We start from the raw sequence: 14,370 nt of genomic DNA, 5'->3' as shown, positions 1-14,370 counted from the left end.
TGTGGTGGGGTGGGTGTACATGTGTATGTCCATGAATATAGAGGCTGCAGGTCAACTATAGGTGTCCTTCCTCAGGTGATGCCCACCTTGGTTTTATTTTGGGACAGGGTCTCTCACTATCCTGGAGCTTGCTGGTTAGACCAGTTGGCTGACCAATGAGATCCCAGGGTCCTTCTCTCTCCACCCTCTAGCATTTGGATCAAGAGACCACACTTGTTCTATGTCCAGCTGTTTTACATGGATTCTGGGAATCAAACTCAGGTCCCTGTGTTTTCATGGTGAATACTTTACTGACTAAGATATCTCCCAGAAAATGTTCTTTATTTTTTTTAAGATTTATTTTATTTTTAATTTTGTGTGTGTGTGTGTGTATCTATGTCTAGGTGTGTGCATGTGAATGCAGTACCTACAAAGGCCAGGGGGGGGGGCATCAGATCACCCTGGAGCTGGAATTATGGGTGGTTTTTAGCTACCAGATGTAGGTTCTAGGAACTGAATTAGGGTGCACTGGAAGAGCAAGCCATCTCTCCAGGACTATAACTACCGAACCTTCTCTCCAGGACCATACAACATTCTTTTTAATATTAATGAAACTCCGAGACTGTCGTGGATGAGCCGGGGATGTTGTTGGGATCCTTTAGCCTTCATGGAGGGTTTATCCACATGCTTCGGGCCACTGAGGGCTCCCCAAATCAGCCACTTCACAATCGGGTCTTTAGACACCTCACAGTTTCAGCAAATGTGCAAACGGTGGCGGCAGTTGTCAGAGAGGATGGAGAACGTGGTTCTGCCAACTCGGGAGCTATTCCAGACAGACAGGCTCTAAGTATAAAGTGGTACCAGCCTCAAAGTTATCCCTCTGTTTCCCCCCAGAAATAGAATGTGGTGTTTAAAAAAAGAATTAAAAGAGCGTAAAGGGTGGAGAATGCATGGTAGGATCTTGGATATCTTATGTAAGGTTGTAGCAAAGAAGAGGCATTCAAAAGAAGTACTGGGAACTTTAGAAAAAAAAACATTCTGGAATTTTCTTTGGAATATAACATGTGAGAGGAAACTTGCCTTGTGTCAACTGTGATGTAACTAAAGGCTTTAGCTTCGTGTTAAATGTAGATAAATCGGACTGTAATAATTAATTAGGACAAGCGTTGTTAGTCGAGCAGTGGTGTCCCAACAGCATGACATGACTTGGCCTGCTGTACAACACATTACTTGTTTTCTTCTTGCTTTATTATTATTTTTATCTATTAATTATTTATTACTATTATCTGTTTTTTTAAAATTTTTACTTATGTGTGTATATGTATCATGGTGTATGTGTGCGTGATACATGAGTGCAACGCACACAGAGGCCAGAAGAGGGCATCATATCCCCTGGAGCTGCCTGATATGGGTGCTGGGAACTGAACTCTGCTCCTCTACAAGAGCATCAAGTTCTCTTAGCTGCTGAACCATCCCTCTCTCCATCCCCCAACATATGAATTTTATCATACTCTTGTAGAATATGAATGTAACTGCATGTGGGGTCCCTGTTGCCTGTGGATTTTCAAGTTCATCAGCTAATGATCTGGTGTCAGTTTCTCATCCAGATTTGTAGCTCCTCCCCACCTCCGTACTCCATTCTCCTTATGTTTTGTTTAGGGGTAAAGAGCTCAAGGAAACAAACCGTTCTAACTCACAAATTTAAGTGGAGTTGATTCTGATCTGGCATCTGGGTTTCTTTTTAATTTGGACTAAAGCAGTAGACATTAGCGAACAACATTTGTCTAATGATTGAACTGGGAAGTAAAATCCTTGGCTTCATGTTCTGTGCATCTGGGGATTAGCTAAAGAGGCGGGGGTGGGGAGGGGTGATGGAAAGACATCTGTGAACCATGGCCATACTTGTGTTCATTTTGTCTGTCTGGCAAACCGTTTTTGCTGCAGCTGGCCACAAGCCCTCCCCCATGATCTACTAGTATGTACTTCAATTTGCAAATTCAACAGCCTTCCATAACATCTTTAAAGATGGCTGATTATGAGAGAAGTACTTTGCTTGGACACCATTGGAAAAGTGGGCCCCTACTATAATCCATATCATCCTCCCTTGGATGTTCATGCTGATCACTGACTGGTGGTTGGGTTCCTGGGCCAGGAGTGGAATCTTGCTGTCCCCTGGACTTTGGATTCAGGAAGTGAGCTCATCTAGCCTTTTCTGGAAACATCTCTATGTATGTTTGTGTTTTACAAAGGCTAGAGATCCTGTTACCATCTGTGATATAGTAAATGTGTCCCCTGGAGGCCTGGGTGAGATCAGCTGTCTTAACTCTCCAATAGAACCAACAGGCACCACCCCCTTTGCTGGGCTACACAGCCCATGGGGTTAGGCTTAGGCCTTTGTACATTCTGAAAGAAACACATTGCACCCTTGTACGTTTGCTGACTCTGGTTGTAAGTCAAAGATTGGGTGGTTTCGGATATAGCAAAAATGATACATTTATTTAGAATCCATTCAGTGTGAATTTAGTTATAAATTTTTCTTTATTTTTGAGAATTTCTGAAATACATTCAGTGAACTATATCTGCTCTCCATTTCCCCCTTCAAATCCCCCTCATATCCCCACAATATATGCCCTCCCGACTCCATGTCTTTTTCTTTATAGCCCACTGAGTCCAGTTAATGCTGTGTGCATGTGCATGGGGAGGGGGGTGCCATCCACTAGAGCATGAGAAACCTACCAATAGGATTATCCTCAAAAAAAGAATGACTCTGCCTCCCCTAGCAGCTATCAACTGCCACTAACTTCTCAGATAGGGGTGGGCCCTGGCGAGTCCCTCCCTCATTCATACTAGGACTTGTAACTAGATGGGTTGTGTATAGGTAACCATAGCTTGAGTTTATGGTTGCAGCATCCATGTCACGGTCAGAACACAGCATTTCACAGCTCTCCTCCCCATCCTCTGGTTCTTACATCCTTCCTACCTCCTCTTCTATGATGATCCCTGGGCTTCGGTATATGCTTGCTACACACTTAACATGCTCCAATGTTGAATGGATCCAATCCGTTTATATAAATAGACAATATAAACTTGGACCTGGTGATGTGGTGAGCCTGCCATTTGAATCTCCATAAGTAGGATTAGGATTGGGCTTGTGCCTGTGACCTTAGGGGAGATGCTGTGGAGAATGCATGGGTGGCTGGTGCTTCCATTCAGGGTGCCAAATTATAAGTCCATTTTAAGGAGCTCTGTGTGTGTGTGTGTGTGTGTGTGTGTGTGTGTGTGTACGGATGCAGGGGTGATTCTCATTGAGAACAAGAAAGCCCCCCATTAGACAGCTTGTTGACTTATACAATCTATCCAACCCTGCTGCTCTAGTCTTGAAGCCCATGTTGCAGAAGAAAAGCAAAGCGCTTTCATTTTGTGGACATCCAAGTTCCTTTGAATCTCAGAAAAACGTTTTCCTTCCCATGAAGAACTGAAGCACCCGCAGCATGTGTGCCCTTTGCTCTGAGATCCCACCCACCATCCCCTTTCCCATCTCCCTCCCCACCAGACATGATGTTCAGAAACCACCAGTGACTCGATTGCCCAAATGCCCCAGCTGGAGAAGATGAACATGGGGACCCTTTCTCTCCCTTCACACCAGCTGTTCCTTTATGTTTCTGCTATAGAGACTGAATTTCTGAGAATCCCTGGTCCTCATCTTGGACTGGGGCTCGAGTCAGATGTTTATTCAATGTCAAGGAAGCTCGTGGGGAGGACAGAAACCAGAGACATAAAAGACTGAACTAAGACAAATTAGGGCTCTTTCCAAAGTCAGGGCCATTCTTAAGTTCCTTGAATGAACAAATCCCTCTTGATAATAATGAGCATTATCAAAGACCACTTAGAGCTTGCAGAGGGCTCTGTGTTTTAAGTAACAGATGCCCAAGTACTCTTTGACAGCCTTGTGTTCACCACTTTGTCAGATGTAAGATGCTTTGGGAACTGGGGAGATGGCTCATGTAGGAAAGTGCCTGCCATGTGAACATAAGGGACTGAGTTTGATCCCCGGCACCCACAAAAAAAATGCCATATTTGGGGTGTGTGCATCAGTGGCCAGCTAATTTAGCTGAATCGGCACACTTCACATTTAATGAGAGAGACTGTCTCAATAAGGTGGTTGGCTCCCAAGGAATGACACCTGAGGCTAACCCTCACATTTGCATGCACAGATACTCACAAGCATGCTTACCCTCCCCCACAAACATGCAGGCATGCACACATATGCATACCTGCTAATTAAAATTAAAATATCAAAGCTGCTTTGGTTTAAGCCACTTCAGGAGATTTTTCTTGCTAAGAAAAGACCTATAAAAGAGAAAGCAAGGGTATAAAAAAAATTTGACATGTGATTGGAGAATCAGGATTGAGACGGGTCTGGGGATGCCCTTTGGGTGGTATATTAGTCAGAGTTCTCTAGAGGAACATATATATGAAAGGGATTTATTAGAAATTGCTTACAAACTGTGGTCCAGATAGTCCAATGAAAGGTCTAAGAACCCAGTAGTTGTTCAGTCCATGAGGCTGAATGTCTCAGCTGGTCTTCGTTATGTGCCGGAATCCTGAAGAAGTAGGCTCTAATGCCCGTGAGGTTTGCCAGCAAGATCAAGGGCAAGCAGGCAAAGAGAGCTAGCTCCCTTTTTCCCCTGTCCTTTATACAGGCAGCCAGCAGAAGGTGTGGCTCAGATTAAAGGTGGATCTTCCCACTTCAAAAGATTCAGATTAAAAGTGGGTCTTCTCACTTCAAATGATTTAATTAAGAAAAAAAAAAAAAAGAAAGAAAGGAAAGAGAAAAAAAATCCCTCTTAGGTCTACCCAGCTGCTTGGGGTTTTAGTTAATTCTCGATGTAGTCAAGTTGACAACCAAGGTCAGCCATCACAGGTGGCAAGCTGCTTTGCAGAGGACTTGGGGAGTTCAAAACTGATGAGTTGGTCTGCAACTGGCCTTGGGCTTCCTTCAGTCCCTTGGGGCTCCTGGGAGTTGATCTCCACCTAGCAGGACATCTCTCATTCTAGTTTAGGTGGAGGAAGCCAATTTGAATCCCAGAATATTTCTAGGTGGAGGCTACACATCCCACCATGGCTAACTTAACAAATGGCTTCCTGGGTGGTTACTGAATAACTCAAGGATTAATAACTGAGTGTTTGGGTGGAAGCTCTATCTAAACCCCTGGCACCCTGGCATCCCTATACCCAAAGAGTCTGGAATGTTTGGGTGGGAGCTCCGCCTCAACCCCTGGCACCCTGGCATCCCTATACCCAAAGAGTCTGGAATGTTTGGGTGGGAGCTCCACCTCAACCCCTGTCACCCTGGCATCCCTATACTCAAGTCTGGTAGAAGAGCTACCTTGGCTCCCCTCCCCATCTCTTTCCCTAAATCTGCCCCTTCAGAGCCCGCCCCTTCAAAGCCTGTCAAACACAGCTCCTCCCCAAGCCCACCCCTTCAAAGCCCACGAAACATAGCTCCTCCCCCAGAGAGGCTCAGGACATCTCCCACAGGAGATATATAAGTGGCATCCCAGAAAACAGACTCATGGTTCTTCTTCTCTCTGCAGGGGCAGGGGAATCATCCGGTCTTTACCCATTAAACCTGGGCTTTTCCTGATTTGGTCTGATTCGGTTTGTTGCAATGGCAGAGAGGCCTTCAAGAGACCTTAAAGACTTATCACTGAGGAGGGGTGTGGACGGAGCAGAGTCTGGCTGGGGAACAGAGGTTGGCATGGATATACACCTCTCCTACCTGTCATCATGAGTCCCCCAGCAGCTCCCTGCCATTGTGGTACCAAGCAAAGGCCCTTGCTGAGCCCCCTGACCTTGAATAATTCCTTGCCAGATGTGAGTTGCAGAGTGGAGACAGGCATGGCTTTTGTAAGGAGAACTAGCTCCTAAAATTACCTTCCTAAAGGACAGGGCACTTCCTTCTTGTAAAATTGGGGGGTGGGGGAAGGACTCTGGTGAAGCAGAGGGGTTTGGCATATGCCTAGACTGACCCTGTAAATGCCTAGTGACATCCGTTAAACTCCGACATCCCAAGAGGGAACATGTGCGCATGCCTAGGGCACCCTGAACCCCTGGCCATGCCAGAGCAGGGGGAGCAGTCTACCCTCTTTAGTGGCCCAGTAGGAAGCAGCCTCTGCATTTGCCATGGCGAAGAAATTAACTGAGTATGGGCAGGGGCCCCCATGATCTGGGAGTCCAGGGGTTCTCCAGAAGAGAGAGTTAGAACTAGGTCCCATGAAAGGTGTCTGCTGTAGAGGGTTGAGTTGCTGTTCCCATTGCAGGCAGGTGGAGACTGGAATTAGCAGTGAATGATGATGGTAATGCTCATGGTGGTAATGATGATGGTGATGGCGGTGATGATGGTGATAATGATGACCAGGGTGATGGTGGTGGTCATGATGATAGTGGTGATAATGACGATGGTAGTGATGGTGAAGATGATAGTGATGTTGGTGACAAGTGTGGCGGTGATAGCCGTAATGGTGATGGTGACAATAGTGATGCTGACGATATTGGTGATGATGGTGGTGGTTGCCATGATCCATGATGATGATGATGATGATGATGATGATGGATGTGGACCTTGGACACATGTGACTCCCCATTATTCTTTTCCATGCTGTGTACAGTGTTGCCTGAGCCTTTTTTTTTCCTATCTAAACTCAGCCTCATGTTGCACTGAAGCCAGCTGTGTGTGGTCTGTATCCACCAGGGCCCTCAGGAAGGGGAAAGTGCATGCTCAGAAGTCTCTTACTCCTGCTGTCTGTCTGTACAACCTGTAAGGGAAGTGGAAGGAGGCTGACGAGGATAATCCCTGCACCCTTCTGATGAGAACCAGCTAGATAGAGCATAGAGGAACACATTATCCACAATCCCTTTGTTACCCTAGAAAGTGAGTCAGGGCGGCCTCTGGGGCCTCTGTGGGGGATGAGCCTTGTTTATTCAATTCTTATTTATCCAGGAATGGGGGCAGAAAAAAAAAACATGAGTAGTGGGAACAAAAGTTGCTAATGGGGGGTAGCTTTATGAGAGACAGTGGCCTTTGCTAGGACGCCTGGTGTTACATTAGTCATTGCCAAAAAATAGCATTTTCAGATTAAAAAAAGCATTGTGTTTACCACTGGGACCCCCGGGCACTTAAGAGAAAGGACACAGCTCATGGAGTTGGGCATCGTGGGCACCTGCCTGAGTGCTGTCCCTCCTGTGCATCTTGGAAGGGTCCTTGAGACTCACTCAGCCCCACCTTGTGGGCACGTTCCTTGTTCACGTGCCACAGAGCATAAACAAAGAGCAAAAGGAACCTTAAACACAGGTTCGCAATAGATTCAATGCTCAGTAGATCAATGCAGCTGGCCACGAAATGCAGGGTGTCGGGGGAAATGCAAACAGACAACTTAAGGTCACTTTGAACTCCCAGCATTGATTTCTTTTTTTGAGAGTCCGCTGGTAAGTACATAAGTAGCAGGTTTCCTCTAACTTCAACTTCAAAGAACAAATACAGAAAGGAACATGCTGGAAGCCACTTAGGAGGCACTTTCTTTGATAATAACTCCGGAGGTATCCAACCCAGCATATTCCAGGGCGAGATGCTACAGTGAGCGGGGCCTCGGCTCTCTTCCCCTTCCCTGCATCTGAAGATACAGAATGCAATTTTATTTTCATTTTTCCCTTTTCAGGTGTGTGTTATGCACATGTGTGTTCATGATTTTTGGCACATGTTGACATCTATATGGGTGCACATACATGTGCATGTACGTGGAGGTCCAAGGCTGATGTCAGGAATCATCCTTTATCACACTTCTATGTATTCAAACCCAGAGCTCCCCAGCAAGGCTAGAGTAGCTTGCCAACTTACTCTAAGGATCCCCTGACACTGCCTTCCAAGGCTGGAATTACAGAAGGGCTGCCCTGCTTGCCCTGGCATTTATGCAAGTTTCTGGAATCCAAACTCCAATCCTCATGCTTGCATGGCAAAAGCTTTAGCTACTGAGCAGCCCCCAGCTCTGCAGATTTATTTTTAAAATGCAACAAAAGCCATAGTATTAGAAAAAGAAAAAAGAAAGAAAGGAAGGAAGGAAGGGAGGGAGGGAGGGAGGGAGGAAGAGAGGAAGGAAGGAAGGAAGGAAGGAAGGAAGGAAGGAAGAAAGAAAGAAAGAAAGAAAGAAAGAAAGAAAGAAAGAAAGAAAAGACTGGGAGTGGGGTTGAATAAAGATGTTTGCATGTCTCATTCTTCTCATCAGAGCTATGGAGTCTCCTTCCTGTATAGTCTTGTGCAGAGAAAATGAGAAATAGGGCCAGATCCCCTCTTTCATCTGTGCCTGGGCCCCTGGGAGGAATGGTACAGATGAGCTGACTTTGAACTCAGGGACTTGTCATAAAAAGTTTGGCCTGCCACTGCCATCCCCAGTAGCAGCCAGTCTTGGGTTCCCAAGCCACTGGTCCAGGCTTCTCCACAGATGCTGGTGGTCTCATTGTTTGACCCTCTGACCTTCTCAAGACACACTGTCTGCCCTCCCTGGTGTTTTTGTACCCTTGTCATGGTCCTCACACTAAATATCTGGCTTAGGTTAGTCTCTAGATATAGGTGCTGTTCGTTGAACCATCTCCAATGGGACAGTGATGTAGGAAGACAATTTTTGCCCGTGGAAGCAACGGTCCTCTCATGACCTGATCACCTCCACATTGCAGAGACAGGGCAGAACCCGGTGGAGGAGGGGTATCATCTCTCAGTCCCAGCTGGGAGCCAGGAGAGACAGGGCCGTAAGCAGCTTGAACTGACCCTAGCCAAAGAGAAGATCGTAAGTACGTTGGAACAACATAGTATGTGGAAAAGACCCAGAACAGCTAGAAGAACTGGGGGTTCAGGGTCACCTCTGCTGTGTGCTCATGTAAGGGTTTGGAGGCCCCTGTACCGCTGTCTCCAGCCACTCCTGTGTGTCCCTCATCTGGCTTCTTTCCCAAGGACCTTCCCATGGCGGGAGGCTGGCTCGCTGGCTGTTCTCTGCTCTAACTGCTTCTTCTCTCTTTTGCTGTGAACTGTGGTGGCGTGGGGCTCTCTTCCCAGGTACTCTCCACTGCAGAGCAGGGGCTGCTGGGGGCTGAAGCCCAACATCTCTCTTGACGGAATGATTTGCATAGTTAAAACCAAAGGCCACGAGATGTATAAAGGCACAGACTGGCTCCCAGTGTAGCTGAGTCCAGCTTTGCTGGTGGGAACAGTGAGTCATCTTTGAAGGGTGGTGCTGCCTCTGAGATTGTCTGGTCACATCCTTCAGCAATCTTACCTGGATACAGTTTCTCTTCCTCAACACACGGGCAGCGTGAACTGGCTAATTCCAGATCTCCATCCTGCCCGTGAGGTGTTCCTTTGGAGCGCCATAGGGTACTGAATGGCACCCCTGGTTGTAATTTTCTTACCACCATTCCCTCTTGAGCTGTGAGAATCCCAAATGGCTCCTTTCTTTGCCAAATACGCTCTCAGCCTCAGTCATCCTTGGCAGAGACCACAGGGGAACTGTCACACCTTACCCGCCGACTTCTAGATTCCTTTTTTAACCTTGGGAGGACACCACTGGGGCTGGCAGTTCTCAGTAACTGTGCTACGCTCTCACTGGGTCTCTCATTTCCTCTTCCATGCTGGAGGGAGTCACGAATATTCAATAGGTGGGCATATTTACCCACTGTCCAGCGGCTATTGAGAGAAAGCAAAAACAGCAGAGGGTGTAGGGTTGCCAGGATGCTAAACCTGACATGTTCAAAGCCACTACTATACCCAGCAGGGCCAGCTCTGGTCTAAAAAGATACATGCTTAGAATCTTCTGGACTAATGTAGCTTTGGGTTAAGACCTACAGCACATGCAGAAACAATGTAGTCCTGGCATGCACTTTCTTTCAAAAGGACAATCCCTTTTACTACTTTTAGCTATGTGTCTATGTATGGGGTATGTACACATGACTGCAATAGCCACAGAGTCCAGAGGAGGGCGTTAGCTCCCATGGAGCTGGATTTACAGGTAGGATTTGGTGAGCTGTTCAATGTACATGCTGAGAACTGAATTTGGGTCCTCTGGAAGAGTAATCTACATTCTTAACTGATGGGCCACTGCTCCTCCTCCCTGAAATATACTTTAAACCAAGAATTATGCAAACAAGATAACTGGATTTGCTACAGTGGACATAATTTCTTGGTCAGAGTCTGAAGATGGATAGCTTTTGTGAACCTAACCATATCTGTGCAGCAAAGCTTCTGACATTCTTTAAGTAAAATCAGAGTGTCAGCTTTGTTAGGAGGGACATTTTTGAAGCCTGCCAGGATTTTCCTGTATGCTATTGAAAAACTATGCCCTTTAGAGAACCTATTGCAGGGCCTTGGAGAATCCAAACTTACCACTCGCCACTTGCTACTCTTTCCGTGAATCTGAGAAAGTTCGTTATAATTCTGATTTCTAAACTCTGTGTGTGTGTGTGTGTGTGTGTGTGTGTGTGTATGTGTGTGTACATACACATGGACTCACATGTATGTGCTGGTGCATGCGAGTTCATGTGTGTAGGGGTGTCAGAAAGCGATCTCTGGTGTCGTCATCTGGAACACTGTCAACACCCTTTGGGAAAGGGTCTCTCAGTGGCTTGGAGCTCACCAAGGCGAGGCTGCCTGGCTAGTAAGCTCCGGGGATCTGCCCGTCTCTGTCTCCCCGGCCCTAGGATTGCATTCTTCCAAATTCTTAAACATTAACAGCAAAGAAAGCTCAAGGGTTTTCATTTCAAAGTTCAAACAGAGCCACCGTAGGAGATGAAAGGCCATTCCTGTCTTCATCACCGTGTGTGAACCATGGACATGAGAACCGTGTTCACAGCGCTGACACATGGCTGTCTTCTGGCCTAGAATAAGCTCCCTTCCCCTCACGGACTTGTGTCCTTTTTCAAAAGGAGCAAGACTCATTTTTGTACCCTCGTGTCAGGCAAGATGCAGTTTCTCTAACTCACTAGCCTGTGTCTGCCCTTTGAACTCTTGAATCCAGCCCATGGGGGCCCTCAGATGTGAAGGGCATTGAGTAATGGTTCCTGATGGAAAAGCAGGAAACGGAGCTTAGTCCCGTTGGCTCTGGAAGCTGTTGGGTCCTGGAGGCTCACATTTTAGACCAACACAAAGGCTGGACTGGCTGCTACTGCTCTTGCTGACAGATGAGTGTGTCCCTTTCCAGCCTCCATGGCTGCTTGGCCCTGCATGCTTGCCTGCCCTTTCTCCTCCATGCTTCCTGAGATTCTTCGCAACCCATCAAACTCCACTTCATTCTAGTCTGTAAATTGCTGGTCACAGAGATAACTTTTCCCAAATTAAAAATTATTATTTATGACTGAGATTTTTTTCAAGCTTGTAGATGCAGAGAGAATGGGGCCTGATAGCCCATGAGCCGGTTACCCAAAAATTATCAACTATCAATGATCAATTATCTTCTTCCAGACCACTGCCATGATTTTGAAAATTAACTTTAGAGGGTTAGAGATGATGGCTGTACGGTTAAAGACTGCTGGCAGAGCTTGTGGAGGACCAGGGTTCGATTCCCAGAACTTACACGGCAACTCACAACTGTTTGTAACTCCGGTTCCAGGGAGTCCAACCCCCTCTTGTGACCTCTATTGGTATTGCATGCCATAGTGTACAGACATTCATGCAGGCAAAACACTAAGATACATACAATAAAAGGAAGAAAGAAAAGTAACTCAAAAGGAGATACATTGAGTAAAAGTCCCAGCTGCAGAAGGGTGCCTGTGGCATTATTCCAGTGTGGTGGGATTTTCATAAACACACTATATAGTGATAGAGAGCCACTTGTGTCTGGATGATGTGGAGAGAGATGTTCTGTGGAGCCTTAGTGGGTGATTTGTTGCCCAAATAATGATGGTTACATGGACCTCTGCATCTCTGCATGTCTTAAGACTCCTAAAAATATATACTAACTTATTTGTATACCCACATACCTACCCATCCGTGTGTGTGTGTGTGTGTGTGTGTGTGTGTGTGTGTGTGTGTGTGTCTGTGTCTGTCTGTAGATTACATGATTATATAGACTTGTAAGAGGACCCAAAAAACTCTTAACATGTGACTTTAACTAAGAATTGCCATGGGTTTTAACTCCACCTTGGATCACTTTACATGAGCCAGTCTGCTATAACAAGCCAACCTCACTATTCCTGCCTCTTCTCAACCAAACAGGCCTGGGTTGACTCTGGTTCCCTAAGCTGTGCTGTTCCTTCTGAAACTGTTGGAGAAGGCAACACAAGCTGCTGTAACACACAGCCCTAAGTCTCATGTGCCTAGCACAGTCAGGACACCCTAGTTCACACTGTCAGTGATCCTGGGAAGACTGTCATGAGGAGGGACCTCAGGTGCTCCTGAGCATCTGCCATCCTATAGGATTCAAGTCCTTCACATCTAGCCAGCAGATAGGGAGTGAGAGATGGAGGACCATGACAGAAGTCTGCTTTATTCCTGAGTGGCAATCACTTTGGCTTGAATGCCCTTGACCTGCACATGGTCACCTGGCTAGAGGAAGTGGCCAGCTGTGGAGACCAAGGTCTGACTGAGGGTGCCTGGAAATCTCTCCTCTTTCCTCCTTGATTGATACTTGATCTTTAAAGGAAAGCCCCTTCCACCCAGCTCCAGATCCCTTTACCAAAAGGGTCTATCTCCTCCTAATTGATTGCCACCTCCAATGTATGTTTTCATGCTTACGCTGTCACCATTAGGTGGGAATGCGCTGGGGCAGCCTGGGGTCCCATAGTCAGAGACACAACTTGGACCTTCCTGGTCCTTATGACGTGCGTCGCTCAGCTTTCCTTCTCTGTAATAGAATGAGAATCGACTTAAATGGAGGAAGGACGTATTTGGCCCATTGTTTCAGAGATTTCCATCTGTGGTTCATTGTGTCAGCTGCTTTGGGGCCTATGACAAGGCAGAGCATCATGGCGGAGCGCATGGGATTGGCCACTTCTCACATCATGGTGATTGGGAAGCAAAACGAGAGAGAAAAAGATGGATGACCCCGATGACCTACTTCTCTTTCACCAGACCCTACCTCCTCCTAAAACTTCTACCGCTTCCCCAACAGCACTCTAACTGGGACGAAGCCTTTAGCACAAGAGCTTGAGGGAACATTCAAGATCCAAGCTATTGCCACATGTCTATGTGGGGAACCCTTCACCCTGTGGGATCTGTCCCGGCCCTGCTACACACTCTCTGGGGCCTGTTATTAACTCGGGAAGGCAAACCAACCCCCTGTGCGGTGCTGTGCTGTGCTGTGCTGGTCTGCTGGATGTAAACTAGCCATTGTTTATCATAATATCCGCAATGGCGCCTCTCCTTCTGCTTCACTTAAGTCCAGCCTCTTGGTGAGTATGAGCATCCAGCATGGTGCCTTTGGGAAGCCGACTCCCATCCTCACCGTGTCTTCCCTTTACACCTCAGTTCACCTGACTTCTCATTTCCCACCGTCTCGTTGCTAATTAAATTGTCTAATATCCAACTTCCCTTCACTTGGTTCCAATGAACAGTGCTCTGGGGGTGCTGAAGGCAGCTTCTGTGACCCGGGGGAGCCCACATGTACTTCTTCCTTGCTGCAAAATACTCACCCTTCATATCGGAAGCATGTTATAATGACCAGTTTACCACTGCCAAAGCGTGTCTTGTTCACTAAGCAAGAACACGCCAGCCATCTTCCTTCAATACTAATGCTGGCTCCCAGAGTTGAAACATGTTTCACTTGAGGCCAGGAATCTCTGCTTTTCTCTCCTATTTGGAAGGGCTGTTACACAACAATATTTTTATATATTCTCTCAATATTTACCTATTCTTTGTTTTCTCTCGTTCTCCTGCCAACAGGCATTTTCAGTGACTCCACAACCCTGTGAGGGAATCATCAGAAACATTTCCAAGAGTTTTTCATGAATGCTTCCAGATTCAGATGATTTCTCCCTTCCATTTTGCAAATGGGGGAGAGGTAGGATGCAGATTCTGCCAACTGTACATATGTGTGTTCTCGGGATCCTTCAGCTCTGGGTTCCCTCGGGCTTGCAGCCTACAGTGATGTCTGCTGGAGCTTGGGGCAGCTGAAACTATTGTTTCAAAAGCATACCCGCAACAAAGAAGTTTTGCGCTTTATAGAGCCTCATCAGGAGAATTAAAATAGAATGTATTTCATATAAAATGAGAAAATGATTAAATTTCCCTCAAGACCCCACCACTGCAACGTGACAGCTCTTAATTATAGAAAGGAGTCAGAATTTCAGATTGGCACATTTTCTCAAAATGAGCTAAAACATACTGTCACTTTGAAGTTTTTAATGATTAGG

At 46.5% G+C, this 14,370-nt stretch overlaps 1 protein-coding gene across 1 annotated transcript in view; it reads left to right on the top strand.

The window, feature by feature from the left end:
- Nucleotides 1-14,370, top strand: part of Tmem132d (transmembrane protein 132D) — a 623,079-nt gene that overhangs the window by 159,933 nt on the left and 448,776 nt on the right. The window lies entirely within an intron of this gene.

The sequence above is a fragment of the Peromyscus californicus genome, unplaced genomic scaffold (assembly GCF_007827085.1).
Source record: "Peromyscus californicus insignis strain IS unplaced genomic scaffold, ASM782708v3 Scaffold_2__1_contigs__length_46816999, whole genome shotgun sequence".
In the NCBI taxonomy this organism is placed as follows: domain Eukaryota; kingdom Metazoa; phylum Chordata; class Mammalia; order Rodentia; family Cricetidae; genus Peromyscus; species Peromyscus californicus.
The sequence above is the reverse complement of the archived record's forward strand: the minus strand, read 5'-3'. Positions and strand labels throughout refer to the sequence as shown.